Here is an 18,358-nt window from a genome sequence, read left to right as displayed (position 1 = left end):
TAGAAATGTGAGTGTTTATGGTAGATAGAGATGATGTATAGAATCTCTGACAGGCACTAAAAGGTTGGAGGTAAAAGCTTAGATTCCCTAGGCTTGGAGTAAGAATATGCCCTTGTTTCCTAATAGTTATTCTCCATGTGAAAATTAGCTCCTGCTTTGATAGCCTTTGAATGAGTTTGAACACCTTATTGTGTGATTCCCAAGAATCTTTGCAACCCCAAACTCGTATTTGTTAAATAGATATTAACTGATCCATAAAATTGGTTATGTGCAGCAGCATTTTACTTTTAAATGAGTTAGTATATACAAGATATAGCTTCAGCAGGCCTGCAAAACACAAAACACAAATGAAGTCCTGAGTGAGTGGTTTAGACTTCCTGTGGCCAGTTACTAAAGGAGGCAGAAAGGTGAGTTTGGTTCATATTTGGGTCTTCATGGTTTGCTAGTACCAACCATAAATGAACAGCCACTACATTAGAGCCCTAGTCAGAGGTGGCCCAAAAAGCTGAAGTGAAAGGAAATTCCATTGGTGGGCAAGACTTCGAGTAGTATGTCTAGCTGTCCATGGTGCATAGAGAGAAAACATCATGTGTAGATCTATGCTGATTGATATGTAGAAACTAATGAGTTAACTGACGGGACAGAGACCTGGAAAAAATAAAGTTGGAAAATTGGTAATGAAAATAAGGAGGCTTGTAAATAAAGCTCTCAAAATGGTCAGTAAGTATGAAGATATTCACTCTGCGTGTAAATTTATGTTTTACCAAGGACATTTACTGTGGATGAGGCAGCATTATGGACATACTGACATATTCCACAGATGTAGGTCAGCTTCTTTTCATATTACAATCATTACTCAATGGGCTCATGGACGAAATTACCATGATGGCAATCAAGGAGAATATACATGTTATAATCAAAACAGATTTCCCTTGGTTAAGGCTGATCTGGCTACTGTCACTTAGAAGTGCTTTACCATCCACTAATAGAGGGCAAATTTGAGCCTTCATTTTGATATAACATGCTAAGAGAAAGTGTCAGTTACCGAAGAGCAGATTGATTATATTGTACCTTTCACATTACGGAGGGGGGAGAATTTTGTCCTCACAAGAACACATAATCTGCTTGTGGATTTCATTTCCCTGGCTATTACCACCCCAATTAAATGCACAGAATGTCTTATCTATTGCTGTGGTATCATACACAACATCATCTATGAACAAGAGACTTATTTTTCAGAGAGGGAATTAAAGCAAGAGCACAAACACACACAATTCAATGGCTTTATGCCCCATTATTTCACTACCAAGAAATAATTGTTTTAATAGAATGCTAGAATATATTCTTCCAAAATTTCAATTACAACACCAGATGGTAGAAACACATTTTGATATATGGATGTTGTCATACAAGGTGTGTTATAGTCTTCAAACAGTAACCAAAATATAATGCCTTTTCCCATAGCCTAAAGGCATGGGTCTGGGAACCAAAGGATAGAAGTAGGAGTGCTTCTTTAACTCTCACACCTAATAATTCCCTAGAATAATGTTAGTTTCTCATTACTGGGACCTTGAATTTGATGTGGACTTTGTGGATTAGAGTAGCGTACTTAGAGCAGGTACAGAGCCATGGTTCTATTAACAAAAAGCTGAGACTTTTCTTGGTATTGTTTATGATGCTGAAACTATAGGTAGAAAAAAAGTTTACTGTACTGGCCAGAATAATTAATAATTAATTCTGATTACGAAGGGGATATCAGGTTCTGCTACAAAACAAGAGCAAAAAATGTCCTTCTGGAACCCAGGAAGTTTAATGGGCTGTAATAGTCCTGGTTAACAGAAAACTGTGGCAATCAATAAAAGTAGGAACCACCAAGGACTCAGATATTGTGGAAGCTAATATTATGATTACTAGGTAAAGATACTATTTAGCCAAGATGTTGGTAGAAGGTAATGGAATATGGAATGGGTCATAAAAAAAAAGTGATGATTATCACTTTAGAACCAGTGATAAGCTACAGAAACAGGAATGGTAAGAGCTATCAATGTGTTATACTAATTACCCCTCTATCACTTTAAGAAGAGTTATGTTGTTTTAGATTTTAGGTGGAGATATAACTGAAATGATTTTATCTTGCAGTGTTAGGGTAGCTGATTGAATTTTTTGCGCCCCTTGGGTTTGGGATACATTTTTTTCCCACCCAGTCAAAGGATAAGAGTGGCAGCTGAGGGGCAAAAGGGAATAGACTGTGCTACATATTTTCAGTTATTTCTCCCATATCTACTCTTCATTCCTCTCCCTCTGTGTGCCTTAGATGCTTATCTTTATGGACTGCAGTGATCTCACTACCTTTCTCTTTTGTTTTGGTTGCCAATGGGAAACCCAGTCAGAAGAATAAAAAATTATAAGTGAAATAAATTATTCCTTTCTCAGTTTACTCCTTGCCAGCCATGGGTTGACAGTGGCTGCATTCTTCTATCCCAGACCACAGATCCTGTTGAGCATTATGCTCCTGCAGTTGTAGTTGTACCTAAGGTTTCTACAACAACTTGTCTTTGACAGTTTAGTCCTAACTACTGGAAAAACTTTCTGTTGTTGACACCCCAGGATACCTTATCACATTTCACTGCTTTCACTTATTCCTGCTCATACATGCCTTTTCATTTCATTCTTTCCAATTGTCTCTTTTGATTGTGACATTTGTTTCTTTAAAAGACTATAATAAACACTGTGATGTAAAATAACACATAAAATCATTGAGTTATTTATACATATTCAAGAAAACATAATACCTCAACAATTTTGTCCTTGAGTACTTTGTTTAGAACAAACAATACATTTTCTTACTTAAAAAAAACCTCCATAGTCTCTGATGTTCATGTAATTAAGAAACTTAATTTGTAGTTCTCATATAGAAGCACAACTTGCACATTTTAAAAATGAAGATACACGTTCTAAAGTCCCTCTACTAATGCTCAGTATGTGACAACTTTCCACACTAAAAAGAATATTTGCCCAGAAGCAGAACATGCATACTTGTTGGTTGTAAAGTGGTTAGTAAAACTGGTCCAAAACATTCACCAGGTGCATCCTGAATACCCAACCTGCTCACTCTTCATGTGTCACCCATATGATATCACTTATTTCTAATTAGAATTAACCACGGACACAAAATGGCAAACAGGAAGGGGGTGACCACCTTAGAAGAATAGAAAGGAAAGACTACAATTTTCAACTTGGAAAAATGTGTCTTACTTTTTCCCAGCTTCCAATGCCTTGTATCATGTGTATTTGGCACATTTTGATAACTTCAGAGAGTTGGCATGAGGATGCCAGTCTATTTGAAATAGGATTTAGTTAAGTTCGTTTGGGTAATTGTAATAATCCTGTCTCTCATTGTAGCTTTTAAAAAGTTACTTAAATTTTCATGCTTTTCTTTAAGTTTCTAGCATATAATTTAGAGAATAGGTCTCAAGGTGCTGCGAGGCTTAATTAATCATTGTCAGAAATATGGTTTGAAATGGATGTTCCCCCAAGAACAGCATGAATTACTGAGTCCCAAACCACCAAAATGACAGAAGTGTTAATGTTACTGTTTAAAATTATGTTTCTGGTGGTTGTATGAAAATTGTCCATCAAACACTGGGCCCCTAAGCATATGAGTAATTGAAATTTTATTGAATACTGACATATATGCCAACATACCCATCACTCAGGAGAATGTAATTTAGGAAGTTAGTTTCTGCCCTTTTTTGTTATAGTCAAATCCCTAGGCAAGATATGTCTCCTGTCTCACTGACACATCTCATGAAACATTTATAATAGAATGAAGTTCACCAGTGGGCTTAGAAAACAGTTTGCACTGGTGTGAATTGTAATGAATAACTACAGGCCCTAGCTTACCAATAAATTGTGTTCCAAATTTAATTTGTTTGAAATTTAGAAGACATTTTGTCACAGAAACAATTTTGCACATGGTAGCTGAGCCCTCAGGATAACCTAAAAGTCATAATTAATCAAGAGAAAAGCTGAATTATGGTAAATTTAAATGTAATATATATAAAAAGAATAGTCATGCACATGTATCTTAAGTAAATAGTTTTTGTGTGTGGTTAACTTGACATTTAAATGAACAACTATATATTTTTTCTATTTAAATGGCATGATATAGCATACAGAGAGAATGAGATGCCAGTAGTCTCTGATCTACACTGCAACACTCATTAGTCATAGACACTGAAGGTTTTAGAACTTGGCAGTACTAAGGCAGTGAAAAGACTGAATAAAGTAAAAACTAATGGAAAAAGGGAGGGAATCAAAGGACTTTGGGAAATTTGAGACTGAGGTATTTAGATGAAAGATATGCATCTGTGAAGGGAGGCAAAGAAGGTGTTTCTAAAATTATATATTATTCATTTTATTTGATTTCACTTATTTTATTTTGTAGAACACCACAATGATTCTACTGGGCTATGGTGCTTTGAACAAAAGATTTAGAACAAAGACAGTTGAATGATATAAAGCAAAAATACATATTTCATAAGAATACATACAAACAAAAAGTTTCATATCAAATACATAAGAAGCCATATGAGTGGAAGGCAAGGGAAGTAGAGTATGGGTAGACAAGTGAGTGAGTGAATAAATCGATACACGAAAAACCAGAAGGGTCTTGCAGACTCTATGCAGTAATGTGTCATGAACTGAAAAATAAGGTAAATTCAGTCTTTTACAAATTTAGTTAAAAATAAACCAAAAAATAACTGTGACTTCAGAATACCAAAAGTTTTGAGGACATTGGGTTACAAATGTAATATTCCCCAAATAAACTAAAATCATTTTTCAATAGACATTTTAATACATGATGTTAAACTACTCATGTTTTTGTGGTTCCATATTACCCATATGTATAGTTAATCTCATTGTATTCCCCACAAAATTATACTATTGTTTCCTATATATTTTACACATCTTGAACTCCAAAAGAGCATTTCTCCTGTGTGTCATAATTAATTTTTGATCAGTAACAGATGGAACCCTTCCTTTTACCATATTAGCTTCAAAAGTTCTCTATGTCACTAACTATAATCAATAATTCAATAATCAATTCTGTTATATATAAAACAAAAACATATAACTTGGAAATGTTTGGAGAACAGTTTATTAGTTTTTACTTAAGTTGATTTACTTATTTTATTTAAATTGAATCGGATTAATTTAAATTTTCTTTTGACTGTTATTGAAGCTATTCCATATATTTTAAAAGGGACTTGTGACTACATTTCTTATGCATTATTCAATATAGATTCTCAGTATTTACTTAGATGATTAAGTGACCAATACAATATGAAAAAAGTGCTAGACTTACAATCTTTTCAAATATAGTTTTTTATTCTACACTATAGTAAAAGTGAATTCTCATAATTAGTGTCATGATCTCATAGTAATTTCTCAAATAATTTAGAGTGAAACCAGGGTTAGCTTTATTATTTGAAGTAAAATTCCCAAAGTATATGAAGCATTGCACACACATGAACATATGCAAACACACACACATATTAGATAATTATTAAAATGTTCTTCTGTAAAAGGTACAAATGTCTATTCTCTTAATCCACTTAAAAGTGTATAGCAATGATTTCATACAGTAATATACATATATATAAATCTATCTATAAATATACAAATTAATCTCTATATAAATTAATCTATATTTATAAATTTATATCTATACATGGAGAGATAGTTTATTTTGTTATTTCTATACAAACATGTTAAATGCAGCATATGTACAGTAAGTTAACGCACACACACACATACAGTAGTTATTTAAAATTTACAGATGGCCCCTGCTGGGTGTGGCTCAGTTGTTGAGCATCGACCTAGGATCCAGGCGATCTGGGTTCGATTCCTGGTCAGGGCACATGCCCGGGTTGCGGGCTCGATCAATGACTCTCTCATCATTGATGTTTCTATCTCTCTCTCCCTTTCTTTTCCTCTCTGTGAGATCAATGAAGATATATTAAAAAAAAAAAAAAAAAAGATTTAAAATTTACAGATGAAAGAACCAAGTTGAAAAAATCAAACAAGTTGGAAGTTCAAGATGGTGGCAGTGTAAGGAGACAAAGAAATCACCTCTTTCCATGAGCAAAATGAAATATATGCTTAAATTGAGCACGGTTACTCCTGAGAGACAACTGAGGGCTGAATGAACAACTTCTCAACAACAAATGAAGGAAAGAGACCAAATAGAGAAGGCTGGGAAAACATGAGAGCTCTCCAGGTACTGTAGAAACTGTCTGAGATGGGAGGTGCTAGTGAGCTCCATTGTTTACATCCCCCTCCACTTTAATAAGGTGAGTGGGAGCTCTATTTGGGTGCTTTGGCCTTCCTGCAAGATCACCACAGCACGTTCCCAGACACCTTACCTGGAGTCTTTTGGATCTGAACAAAGGGAGCAAGCAGAATAAACAGGGTGTTACTATACCACATGAACCTGGCCTCAAAGCCTAGAGCTGTTTCAGCCTGTCAGACTAGTGCCTCAGGTGCCATAACTGCCTACCTGGTTCCAACCAGCCTTTCAAAACTGTCTATTACACACAGACCACACAGAAGTTGCTTCTACATGAGACCTCTTTCTGTACAAGAAATGAGTGAGAGGTCATATAGAGAAGGCTGTGGAGCTCTCCAGGAACTGTGGGAATTCTACAGGGCCAGAGGTGTCAGTGAGTGTCATCATATACATACCCCTCTGCCTTCATAGGTTAAGTGGCAGCTCTATGCAGGTGTTCTGGCCTACCTGCAAGGTCTTTGCAGCATGTTCCTGGACACATCACCCAAGCCCGTTTCTGTTTTGAACAAAGGAAGCAACCAGGATCAACAAGATACAACATACACCAGACCTCCCAACTTGGAGTTGTTCAAGCTTGATAAACTATCACTCCAGATGCCATAAGCCTGTGAAAACTATCTGGCAAACAAATTACACAGAGGCTGCTTCTACACAGGGAATCTTTTTCAAGACTGGCAAAGATAACTATTTTGTTTAATTCATAAAAACAAATATAGAAAGTGAAACAAATTGATAAGACAGAAGAACATCTCTCAAAAAACAGAGCAAGGAAAATCCACCAGGGGATGGGGGGAGACTGTAGCAAACTGAGCTAAATAATTTGCCTGATAAATAATCTAAAAAAGCAATCATAAGATGTTCAATGAACTTGTGAGTAGAATAAAATAAGTTAAGGAACACTTCAACAAACAGAAAATACAATGAAGAACCAAGCAGTGTTGAAAAATATAATAACAGAAATAAAATCATATTAGAGAGAATATACAGTGAATTAGCTAATATAGAAGAATGAATTGGCAACCTGGAATACAGACTAGTAAAAATCAATCAGAACAGCAAAAAAGGAAAAAGAATGAAAAAGAAAGTGGATAGTTTAAGGGAACTTTGGTATAACATGATGCACACAAATATTACATGATAGAGACCCCAGAGGAGAAAAAAGAAAGGAAGAGAAACTTTATTTAAAGAAATAATGGCCAAAAAATGTATTAATCTGTGAAAAGAAATAGATATTCAGATCCAGGAAGCACAGAGTTGTGAATGAGTTGAACCCAAAGTAACCTAAACCAAGACATATTGTAATTAAAATGTTAAAAATTAAAGATAAAATGAAGAAAACAATCCCATTTACAATTGCATCAAAAATATAAAATGTATAAGAATAAATTTAAGAGGTGAAAGACCTGTACTCTGAAAACTTCAAGACATTAAAGAAAGAAATTGTACACAATACAAGTATATGGAAGGATATACCATGCATATGGGTTGGAAGAATGAATGTTATTAAAATGTCCTGAGAGGGATCCAAGATAATGGTAGAGTAGGTGGATGTTACACTCACCCCATCCCAGGATAAAACTGAAATTTCAACTAAAATATAGAGCAATCAAACTGAATAACTAACTGAAGAATAACTAAAGGGAAGTCTTATAATCAAGGATTTACAGAAGTCATATAGAGACTGGAAGAAGGAGCAAAGATGCAAAAAGGGCTTGCGCCACTCCCATGGACAGTAACTGAGGATACAGAGGGATATTGTAGCTGTAAAGTTTCCCCTTTTGGAATGTGGTGTTTCAACCCTAAGCGGGACTTCCCTGCCCAGAGCACCAGTGGCTCCCATATAATATTTGACTATGAAAATCAGCAGGGATTCTGCCCACTAGAGAGAGAAAGAAGTCTGCTAGAGACACAGGTACCCTCTTAAAGGGTCAATGCACAAATTCTCATTCATAACCACTCACCCTGGGCTCTGGAGGAGGGAGGGCAGAGCAGACTAGAGGTGCATGAGGAGAGATTGGGGTTTGTTGCTCTTGGGAGAGAGCTGAAAGGACAGCCACCACAATCCATGTGCTGAGTCCCTCTCCTACACCACAGATGCCATTTTTCTTGGGTGGAACACATCCCTCGTTCAACACTAGCCTGGGGAAATGCAATAATCCTATCCTCTAAACTCCCTGTCACTTCATTCTGCAGATTTTAAGCCCTGCTTAAGTGTCAGCTGCTTTGGCAGGGGTGAAAATGTGTGGGCAGACTCAGGGGATGTTAGTAACTAAGTTGTATTACTTTAAGGTGGGGGCCATTCTCCCCACTTCCCTGTTAAATTGACTGGAGGCTCACCCTCACAGGAGATCCACTAACCCCATTCACAGGGCTCCTGACTGTCCCACACTTCCAACTCTGGGTGGCTCTGCCATGCCAAGGTGAAGGTAGAATCCAAGGTAGACAGAGTTGTGTAGATCTGAGAGCATGGCTCCCTCCCTCTAACTTTCCCCAAGCCTGACCATCACCCAACATTTATAAACCCAACATAAGCACACCAAAATATATAAAACAAACTGTTGAACATGAAGGGAAAGATCAACAGTAATACAGTCATAGTAGGGGATTTGAACAACCCATTGAAATCAATGGATAGATATTCCAGAAAGAAAATCAACAAGGAAATGGTGGCCTTAAATGACAAACTAGATCAGATAGATTTAATTACTATATTCAGGGGATTTCACTTCAAAACAGCAGAATATACATTCTTTTCAAGTACACATGGAACATTTTCTAGGATAGAACATGTGTTAGCACACAAAACTAGTAGCAATAAATTTAAGATTGAAATCATAACAAGCATCTTCTCTGACCATAATGGCATGAAACTAGAAATCAGTCACAAGAAAAAAATTGAAAAACACACAAAGACATGAAGGTTAAGTAGCATGTTATTAAACAATGAATGAGATCAAGGAAGAAATCAAAACATATCTTGAAACAAATAAAAATGAGAACATAACAACCTAAAATCTATGGGACACAGTGAAAGCAGTCTTAAGAAGGAAATTCATGGTATTACAGGCCTTCTTAAACAAACAAAAAATCTCAAAAAACCCCACAGTCTAACTTTACACTAAAAGAAAATAGAAAAAGAAAAACAAAAAACGTCCAAAGTGAGCAGAAGAAAAGAAAGAATATAGATCAGAGCAGAAATAAATTAATTGGAGTCTAAAAACACAATACCAAAGGTCAAAGAAACAGAGAGCTGGTTCTTTGAAAAGATAAACAAGACTGACAGACCTTTGACCAGACTTATCAAGAAAAGAGGAGAGAAGACTCAAATAAATATAATCAGAAATAAGAGAGGAAAAGTAACTAACACCACAGAAATACAAAAGATTGTAAGAAAACATTAAAAACAACTATATGCTAACAAATTGGACAATTTGGAAGAAGTGGATAAATTCTTAGAAACATACAATCTTCCAAAACTGAATCAGAAAATCTGAATAGACCAATTACAATTAATGAAATTGAAGTGGTAATAATTTAAAAAGCTCCTAACAAACAAAAGTTGTGTGTTGGATGGCTTCACAAGTGAATTTTATCAAACATCCAAAGAACTAACACCTATCCTCAAATTATTCCAAAAAATTAAAGAGGAGGGAAGACTTACAAGCTCATTTTATGAAGCCAGCATTATCTTAATGCCAAAACCAGATACACTACAAAGAAAGAAAATTATAGGCTAATATCCCTGATGAACATAGTTGCTAAAATCCTCAACAAAATATTATCAATAGATTAAAAATATCATATAGCCCTAGCCAATGTGGCTCAGTAGTTAGAGCAACAGCCTATGCACTGAAGGGTTTTGGGTTTGATTCCCAGTCAAGAGCACATACCTGGATTGCAGGTTTGATCCTCAGCCCCAGTCAGGGCGTGTGTTGGAAGCAACCAATAGATGTATTTCTCTCACATCACTGTTTCTCTCTCTCATTCTCCCCCTTCCTCTCTCCCTTGTAGTCTCTTTAAAAATCAATGGGGAAAAAAAGATAATACACCATGATCAAGTAGGATTTATTCCTAGGATGCAAGGTTTGTACAATATCTGCAATTTGATATAGGTGATACACCACATAAAAAAAAAGATAAAAATCGCATGATCATATCAATAGATGCAGAAAAAGCATTTGATAAAATCCATCATCCACTTATGGTAAAAGCTCTTAACAAAGTGTGAATAAAGGGAACATACCTTGACATAATAAAAGCCATACATGACAAAACCCCAGCCAACATCATACTCAATGGGCAAAAAATAAAAGCAGGAACAAGACAGGGATATTTGCTTTCACCAACTGTATTCAACATAATAATGGAAGTCTTAGCCACAGCAATTAGACAAGATGAAGAAATAAAAAGCATTCAAATTGGAAAGGAGGAAGTAATACTGTCATTATTTGCAGATGACATGATACTGTATGTAGAAAACCCTAAAGACTCCAGCAAAAAACTAGTGGAACTGATAAATGAATTCAGTAAAGTAGCAAGATGCAAAATTAATATTCAGAAATTGGTGGCATTTTTATACATCAATAATGAGAGGGAAATTAAGAAAACAATCTCATTTACAATTACATCAGAAGAAAATAAAATACCAGAATTAATTTTAAAGATGTAAAAGACATGTACTCAGATCATTATAATACACTGAAGAAAGAAATTGAAGAAGATATAAATAGGTGAAAGCATATACCATATTCATGGACAGGAAGAATTAAGATAATTAATATGTCCATGCTACCCAAAACAATCTATAAATTCAACGTAACTCCTATCAAGATACTAGTGGTGTACTTTACAAACCTAGAAAAAATATTCCAAAAGTTTATATGGAACCACAAAAGACCTGGGATACTTACAGCAATTTTGAGAAAAAAGAAAAAAGTTGGAGGTATCATATTCTGTGATATCAAACTATACTACAATGCCATAATAATCAAAACTGTATGTTACTGGCATAAAAATAGACTTATAGATCAATGGAACCAAATAGAGAGCTTAGAAATAAATCCACGTCTTTATGGTCAATTAATATTTGACAAAGGAAGCAAGAACATATAAAGAGTAAAGATAGTCTATTCAATAAATTGCATTGATAAAAATGGACAGACATATTCTAAAATATGAAATTTGACCACCTTCTTACACCATACACAAGATAAACTAAAAATAGATTAAACTTAAGTATGAGACTCTAAAGCATAAAACTCCTAGAAGAAAACATAGGCAGTCAAATCTTAAACATTTCTTTGTTTTTCATTTTTTAATTGATTTTTAAGAAGGAGGAAGGGAGAGAGACAGAAAGAAATATTGATGTCAGAGTGAAGCATGGATCAGCTAAATCCTGCACTCACCCCACCTGGGATGGAGCCCGCAACCCAGGCATGTACCCTCACTGGGATTCGAACCAGCAACCATTCAGTGTATGGGACGACACACAAACAACTGAGCCACAGCAACCAGGGAAAATCTTGGACATTTCTTGTAGCAATATTTTGTCTGACATACCTTCTTGGGCTAGGGAAACAAAAGCCAAAATAAACAAATGAAACGATCTCAAACTAGAAAGCATTTTCACAGTAAAGGAAACTATCAATAAAATGAAAAGATAACCCACTGAGTGTGAGAACATATTCACCATCAGTACATCTGATAAGGGGTTATTATCCAAAATTTATAAAGAAATTATACAACTCAACACTAAAAAAACAAACAATCCAATTTAAAAAGGGGGCAAAGGATGTGAATAAACACTTCTCCAGTGAGGACATACAAATGGCCAAGAGACAAAATACTCAAAGTTATTAATCATCAGAGATGAAAATTAAAACCACAGTGAGATATGATTTTACACCTGTCAGAATGGCTATCATCAATAAATCAACGCACAACAAGTGCTGGTGAAGTGTGGAGGAAAGGGAACCGTAGTGCACTGTGGTGGGAATGCAGATTCGTGCACCCACGGTAGAAAGGACTATGGAGTTTCCTCAAAATATTAAAAATGGAACTGCCTTATGATGCAGTGATTCCACTTCTGGGAATATATTTGAAGAAACACAGAACACCAATTCAAAATAATATATGCATCCCCATGTTCATTGCAACATACTTTACAATAGCCAAGATTTGGAAGCAGCCGAAGTGCCCATCAGTAGATGAGCAGATAAAAAATTTGTGGTACATTTACACAATGGAACACTACTTGGCCATAAAAAAGGAAGAAATCTTGCCTTTGCCACAGCGTGGGTGAACCTGGATGTTATTATGCTAAGTGAAAAAAGCCAGTCAGAGAAAGATACATGCATGCCCTGGCCAGTGCAGCTCAGTGTGTTGGGAGTCATCCAGTGCACTGTAGGATTGCTCCAATTGATTCTGATCTTTTGTTCAGTCATCATTTTCTTATGCTATGTCTTATAGTATATGAATCTGCAAACCCTCTATCAGTATGTATACATAGTTTAGGATTCTTCCCCTAGAAATGCAGGATTTTGTGATAGCAATATTGAATTTTTAATAGTTAGATAATGGTAAATTGCAATATAAATATAAAAGTTTTTATGACATTTAAGAAATATACATAGGCCACAAAAGGAAATGCAAAGTAGAATTTAAAGTTGTATAAAACTTATTTTATGTAGTCCAATTTTTGAGTAATTACATTATACAATTGGATGTGAATCTGTATAGCACTCAATTCTTCTTTAATGATCTGAATGCACTTGACCCTTTGGTATGAGTTGTTGTTCAGTGTTAGTATTGCAGACCTTTGGCTACTCTACTTAACAGGATATGCAACATTGAAGTGTGTAATATATATTGCTTCTAGCATGCAAGATAATTTCAGTGTCTCCATGTCAAATATTTTTAACCAACTTTGGATTGAACTTGGACAGGTATCCATTGGTAAGATAAAACTTCTGACGAAAAAAATATTTTGTGGACGAAGGTGATTAAACATTTTAGGAGCACTTCCTTAAGATTATGCAAGCTGCAATGACATTTTTTTTTTTTCATATCTTTATTGATTTCAGAGAGAGGAAGGTAGAGGGAGAAAGAGATAGAAACATCAACGATGAGAGAGTCATTGATCAGTGCCTCCTGCATGCCCCCAACTGGGGATTGAGCCTGCAACCTAGGCATGTGCCCTGACAGGGAATCCAATCGTGATCTCCTGGATCCTAGCTTGATGCTCAACCCCTAAGCCACACCCGGCCAAGCATGCAATGGCATTTTGTAACTTATTTTTAACAGATGCTAAAAAAAATGATGCTGTATATTGATTAGATTAAATGTTCAAACCAAATAAATTATATTTGTTTAAATATGTGTATATCTCTTTATATACTTTGAAATAAATTACTTCTCCTTTATGTACTTAAGCTAGTACACAATTCTTTCTTCTCCAGGGTCTGTCATTTTCCAGTCACTATCACTAGGGAAATAGCAAGAAGGAAGAAAAGAGAGATTCATCATGTTTCAAAGTTTTGAATCTGGACTACCTTATAGTTAATTGGCTCTATTCTGAGCCACAACCTCCCACTCAGCCTTGGTCAGAGGAGTAGAGGCATGAGTGAAGATTAATTAGAAAGCATGTCAGGTCAATTATTCTCAAGTTCCCTTTCTTATTAATTTTATATGAGAATTTCTCATTTAATTTTTATCAGTTTGGGAAAAGTAAGAGACAAGAAATTATAAAAATATTGTTAATGTATGGAAATTCCTATAGGCAATACTTTGTTTCTTCTTATGATAAAATAAAAGTGATATATTAAGAAAGTAAGTAGTCTTTATATATTTGAACCCATGTTAATATATATTACATTTTATCTATTAAATGCTAAACTTACACTAGATTTTAAAAGTAATTAAAATTTAATTTCAACATATACATTTAATCTCAATAGAGAAAGATCATGGTGGAAGTGGAAGTTGCTTACAGTGCCTATATTTCTAGATAAACAAAAACCATTGAAAGAAATATGAAAAAATGTTGTAGGAAACTGAAAATATTTTATAGGTCTATGACAGTGAAATGTTTAGCTGAAGACACTCCTATTGATGAACCCAACTGCTAGGAAGCTGAATAACAGAAATTCTGTAATATGTCTAATTTAAAGATTGGTCACAACATTCAACTCAACAGATTTCTATTCATCACAGCCAAAAAATGTTGTGCCAACTAAAGAAAGCTTAGAGCTGGAATATTGGATTAATTTTCCCTGGATGTGTTCTAGCTAAGAAAATCTTAAAACTCAAAAGTATTGTCATAAATTCTATAAAGAGTAAAAGAGAGTTAAATATTAATATGTTCTTTAGTCTCACTGCTACTTGGAAAATACCAATAATATGTTTTTAAAAATCAAATTCAAAAGGCTATTAATAAGAAGGAATAGCAGTGCATTCTCAAATTGGATTCCAAAAGACTAGAGTTATAGCCAAATACTCTACCTAGGGTCTCATTAAAAATCCTGAACTTACAAGCCTGGATAAGCATGTGTTTTCAATGATTATTTTTACTAAAGTTTGCTTTTGGCCTTAAATCATGGTAACAGGATGCTGCAAGTAATTAAACCAAAACATCATAGACAAACATTACATTTTGAGAAAGTGATGTTGCCAAATTTAATACTCAAGTTAGAAGCAAATTTGTGGCATCCTTCACTGCATCTGCAAAGAGGCCAATGTAGCAATTGTAAAGCAAGCATCTTAAACAAGGTACTAGACCAATTTAAAATGGTTTTACTTGAAAGCCAAATGCTTCAGCCATATCCATAAATAAATGTTACTATTTGTTGTAAAATAATTAATAAATTCAGATTTTTTTCCAATTCTGATAGAAATAGACTTGAAGACTAGAGTTAATGTATAACATAAACCAGAAAAGTGTTGAATTAGGGGACAGGGCAAGGATTGATGACCAACTATACTGACAAGCATCTTTAGTAATGAGAAGTAGTACTTTTCCAGGGCAGCATGAGAAGTAGTACAGTCCCTAGTCTCCAAGTCCATTTCTACCAGAATTGTAAAATCCGAATTTAATAAATTAAAAGTTCACTGTATCAACCCCCAAGGTTTTATAACCAAAATACCTTAATTGAGATGGTATAAAATTATAAATTTGATATTTGAAGTATCTTAAGTATATTAATGAAAGCTTGGATGTTAGAGGGAGGGTAGCTTGTAAAACCTGATATTCCCATTTATTTTTATTTTACGTATATATGTATATATATATAAATCACCTCTATTAAGTAATGGCAGAGGATCTTGAAAAGATGACTTGGGGAGTAAAAATATCAAGGTCATTACTGGACTCTTTCAAGTACCTTTAAAGTAGATAAGCAACTTTTTATAAGTTTTAAGGCTTCTGTTAGGTTGGTTATATATATCTTTAAAATGTAAATATGTGTGCAAATAATTTATAATCTGTCTCTTTAAAATAAATAATCCTCATAAGAAAGTCATTGTCTCAGTCAATTCAGGCTACCATAGCAAAATGCAGTATACTGTGTGGCTTAAACAACAGAAATTTTATCATAGTCCTGGCTGATTCCTTTCCTGGTGAGACCTCCTTCCTAGCTTGCAGTGACCACCTTCTTGTCATGAGCTCACATAGCCTTTCCTCAGTGCATGAATTATGAATTTGGGTGGTGGAGAGGAGAGAAAGAGAGATATCTCCCTCTTCTTATAAGGCCACTTATGAGGCCCTCCCCTGATCATGTAATCAAATCCTAACCCCAAAGGTCTCATCTTCAAATATGACCATATTTGGGGTTAAGGTTTCAACATATGGGTTTTGGGGGGACACAAACATTTAGTCCATAGTAATAATTTTTAAGGCTGTCCATAAAAGTTTCTTTATCTCACCTTTTATACCAAATCAGTGCTTTTTCTTAGACCAATTAACTGATGTATATTTGATTTTAAGTAAAATATAACATTTTACTTCAATTTTGATTTTTTGCTGTTGCATCCCTTTAAATATATAACCCTTTTGTTCTACAATTCTCAATTTTTGTTTTACATTTTAGTTCATTTGAAGATTTCTGATAAAGTTTCATAAATGATTGGTAAATTATGTCTCCATATTATAGACAGTTTAAGACACTTTAGTGAAAACCTATGTGCTACCACACCGAAATAATAAACTAGCTTTTTAGGAAACATCCCCTGTCAAAGGAAAAATGCTTGAAATTGTAAGAAGTTCCCATTTTCACATACACAGAGTAGCCTACTGATTTCTTTTTATGCTATAAATTTAGACTGGCTTGTATTTGAATCTTTTTTTAATAATATTGGACAATATTATTTTTGTAAGTTTTACATAAATCTGATACTTTGTATTATTTTCATAACTATTCTTTTATTTATTTTTTTAGTTGACATATTACAGATGTCTCCCATTTCCCAGTCCCTTTGGCCTACTCCACCCAGCCCCACCCCACCCCACCCCAGGCTTTTACCATATTATTGTCTGTGTCCATGGGTTATGAATATATACATATATGTTCTGTGGTTAATCTTTTCCCATCACCCACACCCCCCTTCCTTCTGCCATCTGTCAGTCTGTTCCTTGTATCCATGCCTCTTGACCTATTTTGTTCATCAATTTATTTTGTTGATTAGATTCCACATATAAATGAGATAATGTGATACTTGTCTTTCTCTGACTAGTTTATTTCACTTAGCATAATACTCTCCAGGACCACTCATGCTGTCTTAAAGGGTAAGAGCTATGTAGTGTCAGACAACTTATTTAACTTTTAAAGAAATTTTTAAAGTTTATTTGCCACACCCTCCTCTTTGGCAACAATCATCTTGTTCTCTATATCTATGGTTCTGTTTCTGTTTTATTTTGTTTATTTGTGTTTTTATTTTTATATTCCACTTATAAGTGGAATTGTATGGTATTTGTCTTTCTCTGTCTGACTTATTTTACTTAGCATAATACCCACTAGGTCCATCCATGTTGTTGCAAATGGCAAGATATTATTCTTTTTTATTGCTGAGTAATATTCCATTATATATGTCATATTTTCTTTACTCATTTGTCTGTTTATGAAAACCTAGGCTGCTTCCATATCTTTACTATTGTAAGTAATAATGCCATGAACCTAAGGTCACATTTATCTTTTCAAATTAGTGTTTTTGTTTTCTTCAGATAAATATCCAGAAGTGGGATTGCTGGGTAGTATGGCAGTTCTATTTTAAATTTTTGAGGAATCTCCATAATTTTTCTCATAGTGGCTACAGCAATTTACAAACCAACCAACAGTGCACAAGTGTTCCTTTTTCTCTACATTCTCACCAGTACTTGTTATTGCTGATTTTTTCATGACAGCCATTCTGACAGTTGTGAGGTAATATCTCATTGTGGTTTTAATTTTAATTTCCCTAATAATTTGTGATGTTGAGTATCTTTAGAGAAATATCTATTTTAGTCTTCTGTACATTTTAGCCAGATTGTTTGTTTGTGTTTATGTGTGTGTATGTGTTAAGTTGCATGATTTCCTTGAATATATTTTGGATAATAACCCCTAAATCATTTGCGGATATCTTCTCCCTGTCAGTAGCCTGTCTTTTCATTTAGTTCATGGTTTTATTCATTGTGCAAAAACTTTTTAGTGTGATGTATACTCATTTTTTAATTTCTTTCTTTCGTTGCTCCAGGAGACATATCCAGAAATATATTGCTAAGACCAATGTCAATAAGTGTACTGTATATTTCCTTTCCTAGAAGTTTTATGTTTTTAGGTCTTACATATCAGTCTTTAATATATTGAATTTATTTTTGTATATGGTGTAAGAAAGTTGTCTAATTTTACTTTTTTGCATGTACATTCTAGTTCTACCAACACCACTTATTAAAAAAACCATATTTACTACATTGTATATCCTTGCCTCTTTTGTTGTAGATTAATTGAAAAATCAAGGATATACTTCTGGGCTCTATAT

This window comes from Miniopterus schreibersii, assembly GCF_964146895.1.
Source record: "Miniopterus schreibersii genome assembly, chromosome: X".
NCBI classification, from domain to species: domain Eukaryota; kingdom Metazoa; phylum Chordata; class Mammalia; order Chiroptera; family Miniopteridae; genus Miniopterus; species Miniopterus schreibersii.
This window is presented reverse-complemented; position numbering follows the sequence as displayed.